At 26.1% G+C, this 7,351-nt stretch overlaps 1 protein-coding gene across 3 annotated transcripts in view; it reads right to left on the reverse strand.

Moving 5' to 3' along the window:
• Positions 1–5,705, reverse strand: part of LOC129963054 (uncharacterized) — a 38,871-nt gene extending 33,166 nt beyond the window's left edge. The window contains exons 1-2 of one of the 3 annotated variants that reach the window (XR_008783948.1): positions 5,568–5,701; positions 3,298–3,655 (exon numbers count right to left, since the gene is read on the reverse strand). The gene's annotated coding sequence lies outside the window, so the exon portion shown is untranslated. Of the gene's footprint in view, positions 1–3,297; positions 3,656–5,567 lie in introns of those variants that run through there. The other 2 variants (XR_008783947.1, XM_056077079.1) reach the window with 2 other exon arrangements.
• Positions 5,706–7,351: the final 1,646 nt, after the last annotated feature.

The raw sequence follows: 7,351 nt of genomic DNA on the forward strand, positions 1-7,351 counted from the left end.
TTCTTTATTATCCCAAATACACAAAATTTATCCATTGTAAAAGACAAAGCAATCTTCCAATTGAAATTGAAATGAAAGTTTTTACTAAATTAATCTGAAGTTTCTAAAATAATTTTCACAGCTCAAGAAAAAGACTTTCATGAAAGAATTGGTTTGTAAGAAATGAAAGCATGTATAAGAATTACAATAGCAAAATTGTTATTAAAAAGAAATATGTGAAATTCTTTTCTACTTTAGAAAGAAAAAGATAAATGAAACAAACAGTCATAAAAGTATAAAGATATTTAGTTTAGGTATATTAATAAATATAAAATAATAATGTAACAATCTACTGTGAAAAAGACAATACTCTCTATAGCTTTGAAACATCACACAAAATTCATTATTGGCTGACTAAACCTCAACTCAATTGCCGCTAGAACTTCAGAAGGCACGCGCAGTCGTAGAAGCCACGTGACTTTCACATCAAATAAAAATACACCATTGCAAAAAATATTCAGTCATACATTAATGCTCCTGCAAAAACTGTAGCAGAAATTATTACTAAAGACGATAATTTTGATGAATAAATGATTCAACTGAATAAGAAAGATTGACACATGCTGAAGAAACGTAAAGTTAACTGATATATCTGTGCATGAGTTATCTTATTTTTCGAATTTGTTTTATTTTGCTCTTAATTTTCTCATAACTTCTTATTGTCCTTACCTATACTTAATATACAATTATATTGAATAAATGAAAGCAATACTATGGAAAAGTATTTTCCAGATATGCAGGAATTTCTTCGTTATTGATTTATACTATGGATTTGAGTTCCTGGAGCACCAGCGCCTGCTTGCTATCATATATTTATTTTACATGTGCTGTCTTACTTGCAATTAAAAATATTGAATATGGGGAAAATTTATTTATAGCAATCATACTTACCCTTTCCTTTCTTTGCTTCAAGAAGAAAAATAGTTGCTAAGACCGTTTCGTAGTGGTTTAGTATTGTTATTGCCCTGTTCAAAAGTTTAATGAATTAACTTTTATTCCACACTACAGCACTGATACTGGTACAAAGTTCAAAAATTGACGAAATGCGTGACATTTCTTCAATTTTACAGCTTCAAGGCATACTGTAAATGGGCCCAACAAGGATTGCCAAAGGATTAATTTTCATTCTCTCCCGAGTTATCCAAATTAATCGAATGATACCATTAATGTAGGACTTCAGGGCCAACAAGTACTTCTCGGTAATGTCGAGTTTGGGATGAATTGCATCAAAATAAAACACAACGGGAAAGGAAGAAAAGAATGATAGAACTGCTTTATTTTTTTAGATTATTTTAAATTCAATATGATTTGCCCATGCATTGATCTTTTCTTTTCTTGTTCTTAAAAATGCTTTTCTCTTTCTGTAGATAATATATATATTTTAAACTTGTGATTTAAGGAGAAAAAGAAAGAAAGGAAAAAAAGAAAAGAAAAGGCCTAGAACTGTAGAACTATTTTTCTCATTCAATTATAATTTTTCGTTTTTGTTTCAAAGATTTTTTTTTTTTTTTTTTTTTTTGTAAACTGTAAATTACAGGTTTTCTTCTGTATTTTTTTTCATTTGCATTTAAATCTATGTTTTGCATTCATCATATATTATAGTGCTTTAATTGCCCATTCCATGTTTTAAATTTCATGATGCTTGAGATTGTATTTCGAAATAAGGTACAATAACAATGATATTCAGCTAAAATAGTAACAAAAAATGCATTTTATTGCTTACCAGCGATCTCATACTATTGTGAAAGTGGGGCGTATGTTTTATACTTTGTTCTTAGTTTCATATCAGGTCCAAGAAATTAAAGACAGAGTCTCAATATTTTATTATAATGCAGTATTTTTCATTAATATAATTGCAGTTATATTTTAATTAGTTATTCGCATATTGTTGAATTATTATTTCCTATTCTTTCTTTCCTGTTTTCAACTCTAATTTATATTCAAACCTTTTTCAATATAATCTGTTAATCGATGAAAAATATAAAAATTTGAGTCATACATTTACATTAAGAAACTTGTAATATCGAAAACAAATTATTTTATTTAGACATTGAATTTTTTAATAGCATTAAAAGATTTTAAGTACAGGATTTAAAATTAAATACTCTATCAAAATTATAAGATAATATTGATATTTGTTTTCATATGTGATTAAATTATAAAATTTGAAATTTAATAAAATGGCAAAAATTAAGCTTAAATTAAAATTTACTAAGCAAAGGAATGATGATATTATTTAAAAGTAAAGAAAGTTTGAAAAGTGCATAACTGTCATGAGAGAAATACAATTCCAAGTCTGTTACAGCTTTTTGTGTTAAAGAAATAAATAATGCTATTTTGATCAATTTAAAAATATTTTATTTTTTAATTATTTCATTTGCACTCCTTTTTACCCCCATAGTGCCTTCTTAGTTATTTAGCTATCACTATCAAATTTACGAAGAAAAGGAATAATTAAAGGAAGTGAAGCAATTTATCACATCAGATAACTGATGAATAGCCTTTTCATTCTTTTTTTCTTTCAAATCAGAAAAGTTTTTGTGGTATTTTTAAAGAAAAAGTCCATTCTGTTTTTGAGAGTGTAAATGTGTTCTATTATGATTTGCTTGTACATTAAAATATTTTGGGAGGGGGGGGGGTAAAGGTTCAGCTATTGAATCGATTTAATATCAAAAAAAATATTACTAATATTTAAAAAAAATATAAGCATATAAAAAAACATTTTTATTATTTTTTTTATCATCTTAATTAGGTTCAATATTATCATTCCATATTTCTACAGATACTTCATTTAAAGCATTAATATGAAAATAATGAAGAGATAAATTAGAGAATACATCTATAAATTTAAAATTATTGACAATTTCAGCTTCTGTTACAAATTTAGATGCATAATTTATATAAACACATTTCTCTTTTAAATATTTTTCTGTATTAAAAAGAAGATGACTTTCAAAACTATTCCCAATTATAATTAACTTTGAAAGACTGTTTTTATTCCAATTAGCCCACAAAAGATTGTTATATAAGCCTAAATAACAATGAGGCATGAAAAAAATAGTTCTATTGAGTACAGTTCGCTTTGCTCCTTCATTTTTCTTTAAAACAGTCAGACCAAAATTTTTCAAAAACCTTTTCTCCTTATTAGAAAATATTGGATCAAAAATATAAATGAGCCTTGGCGATAAAATATCTTTTAAATTGATTAAAAATGCAAGCTGATATCTTGCTGCTAGACATGATGCAAAATTTCCAAGTCCATAGCAAACTACATCAAGCATTTTATTATTATTCGTTGATAATGCTTCAACATTCTGGTTGAAATTCTCATGACTGTCAGATTCTACATTACCATAGAAGTTTTTCAGACTGCACAACATGTTTTCTTTAAAATTCTTAAAAAAAATTGAATTTCTAACATCTTCTACAATAGATTCAAAATTCTTCTTATTAAACACTATATCCGTAGATTCCAGATTTTGGCGCAGAGATGTCAATTCTCGTGGAATTACAGATTTAAGGTGTTTTCTGCCTTTGTATTTATAAATTACAATCCCATTTTCATAAGGGGTTTCATTTGAATTCATTATAGCATATATTTATGGACAGAGAATATCTATAAGAAAAAAAAAAAAAAAATAAAACCTACAAAAGAAAAAAAAATTAGCTTTAAAAATAAATAAACATTGGCACATTTCTATTAATTTAATTTAATAATAGTGAAATACTTTACAAAAACAACAGATATGAAGACTTATAATTTTTTCAAATTCGTGACATTTCAAAGTAACATTCATACTTAGTGATTACTACTATCAACCTATTAGGGAAAAATATCCAAAATTATACTTTGTGAAAAGGTTACGATGATTTTTTCATTGCATATAAAATTATGTAAGTTACTTTAACCTAATATATGTTTCAATGCTCCATCGTTTATTAGGAACCGTTACAATATGTCTACTACTAAAGGAGGTAAACTTCTTAAAAATATTATTTTATTATTATTAGTGTCTTAGTCCTTAATTTTTGCAATTAAATACCTAAAATAAACTCAGCTTTGAAGATATTATTTTATTACCATAATTTTATATTTCTCAGATACTTCAGAAATTATTATCATTGCAAATATAGTAGGAAATACATTCACCATAGAAAATCTCTCTTACATTAAACAATTAAAAAATATATAAAATTTAAAACAAAAATTATTTAAATAAAGAAAAATATAAAATGCATATTATAAATATAACAACATACTGCAAATAAAAATTATTAAAAAAAATATAGGGAAGAAACTTAAGATTCACCAATCTTCACACCCAAACTAACAGTTTCCAGGTTTGTCGATAGATGACTGAAGAAAAAACTGCTAACCTCCAGTGCTTCAAGATCTACGAATTACTTAAAAGGAGAGCAAAGTGTAGCTCATTTCAAAGAGAAACATAAAATATTCCCAAGTGACTAAAAGATGATGTTAGTACTGACAAAATTAAATATTGCCAAATTTATGAAGCTGATTCATTGAAAAAATACATTCTATTCTTACTTTTATTTAAAAGAATTTCAATATTATTCTTTAATTATTAGGGTCATTAAATAAATAATAAGTACTAACAATGAGTCCTTCCAAATAATGAAATATTTTCTGAATGCAAAAGAATCAATTAATAACCTCTGGAAAACTTCTATAAGAATAGGATTTTATAGATTGAAGATAAACATAAATTTAAATGCAGTCAGCATTTAAATTAAACATTCTGGAAATGTAGCATTATTCTTCTTCATGACAATGCTCACACCTACATGACAAATTTAAGCAAGATTTCCTCAGTTCTCCTACCAACCCCCTAAGTCTTCTCATTTATGATTCAGTAATGTAACATACATGCAGAGATCAGACAGAACAGCAAATCTTTAGCGGTAATGTGTCAATATAAAGCATGTTTGCAGTTTCTCATAGGTGTAAAAAAAAAATATCATGAATATTCAAATCAGGCAGATTGCACACTATAATATTATAATAGGAAAAATATTTATAATTAATAGCACAATCTAAATAGATTCATCTGTTATCATACAAAAAATTACATATTTAATTAGAAACAAATTCAATATTTCAATGGTAATAAATAATACAATGAATGAAATGTATCCACAGATTATAGAATAAGAAGAAAAATTACACCAGCAGAAATAAAATGCAATTAATTGTGATATTGACTATACAGATGAAAGTGAGTTATAATTTTGTACTGATCAATGGATACCATAAAATTCCCTAATTCTCTATTTAAAACAATTAATTTTAATATAATACACATTTAATGAAATAAAAAGTAAAACGATGTAATACTATTCGACAAAAAGCCAGGATTGTTTCCTATGCCAAATAGAAATATATCTATATGTCATTAATTATAAAATCATGATATTTAAAGCATAACAGGAACTTACAATTCTATTAATTCGCATCTCCATAAACAATTCTATCTATATTTAACATTTATATTCTGAATAATACTAACCTTGAAAAATTCTTCGCAAATACATGCATAAATGCTCATGAAAATGAGAATCGTTAAGCGGAGGACGCTTAAACCCCCCACTGGAAGTTGAAAGCGGGGAAAGCATACTAGACCTTATTCCGCGCCCGTAACAATTTGCCAAAGGCAAAACTGCGCATGCTCCAAAAGATGCACAGCTTTCTCGAGCAGTAAACGCGCCATTTACTTTTTTGTTTGCCTTATTTTGCGTTTTTGAAATCTTTGCTTTTGAAGAACGACGATTCTGGAGCATACGCCGGAGAACACTCCTTCTTTGCTTTTGAATGTCTTTTCAGGAATCTTCAAACCAACGGCCCTAATAGGGCCTTGATAAAAAACATTTGAGTCAAATAAATAAATGCACTTGAGTAATTATTCATCTCAAATTTCATATTAATAAATTTTATAGAAATAATAAAAATATTAATAATTAGTTTTTTTTTCTTTCTAATAAGGAGTTTCTTTGTAATCATAATTCTTTAAGAAACAGTATAATATCACTTGAAGTTTCACATGTGAAAAGTATTTATTTTAAAAGCATTAATTTTCAAACCTAAGTTAAAAGAAATTTCATATCATTAATGCCTATCATGTGAACATAGAAAATAAAATGTGCTTTATTAATACAGTCATATATGAATAAAAAAAAATATTTGAAAAAATTAACTGTGCAAATAAATAATGTTTGTCTATAATAATCAAGGCTGTTTTGTTTAAAGACGTGTTTTGTTAATAAACCTTCAATGACACAATATTTGGTACTAGACTCTAGAGCCAGCACCAAAATTTTGCTCATAGGGAAAAACCGTTTTTCCAGTCCACCTGATTTCTTTGTCAAATTCCCGAGCTGTATTGCTAATGCTGCATGTTCAAAAATGATTGGAAATGTGTCTTTGGAATTATGAAATGTAGATGTCTTTTATTTTTAAGACAGTGCTATTGAATTAAACATAAAGACAGATTATGGCGTTCTTTTTTATGAAAGTAAATGACAATATTTATATGAAAAACATGATGCTGGAAAAAGTTATGGCCCAAGTAAAGAATATGTTATAAATTTATGTGTCAACTAATTGATTGGTTTATTTTTTATTATTTAATTAAATACCTAAATTAATTTGAGAATAGCACAATTTATTTACAAACATATCCCAAAATACCAAATGCAATGTATGTTATTTGTTTAGGTGGAGTTTTTGTAACATACAGACAAATATTTTTTGTTGTTTATTATAAATAAGCATCAATTGAAATTTTTTCTGTTTATTTAAAGAAAAATATGATTTGATTAATGCACTGTTACATATATTTCAGTACCAGCATGTATTTTTAAGGAATATTTTTAAACATATAGTTGGGTATTTGGTACTATTAAATACATAGATCTGACAATGTAATTATCAAGAAATATGAATACATACGAGTTTAATCATTTGATCGTATCAATAAAAAATAAATTTGTATATTAAAATACATATATCTCAATTGCATAATTCAAATGAATTATGTTAAATTCCAATGAAATGATATTTTAATTTTTTAAAGTTATTCATATTATCATTTTACAGAAAAACTAAAAATTAATATTAAACAGTTTTGAATAATGCATATTTAGCCTTGATATTTGTATCATTGAAACGTTTCATTTGATTGACACATTATTAAATTATTGTTTAAATACATTCTGTTATTATCTATCAGATGCTCATGAAACAGTTAATTGCTTATCCTGAAATAAGAATGTATTTTAGTTCAAACATAATTTA

The sequence above is a fragment of the Argiope bruennichi genome, chromosome 3, assembly GCF_947563725.1.
Source record: "Argiope bruennichi chromosome 3, qqArgBrue1.1, whole genome shotgun sequence".
Taxonomy (NCBI): Eukaryota; Metazoa; Arthropoda; class Arachnida; order Araneae; family Araneidae; genus Argiope; species Argiope bruennichi.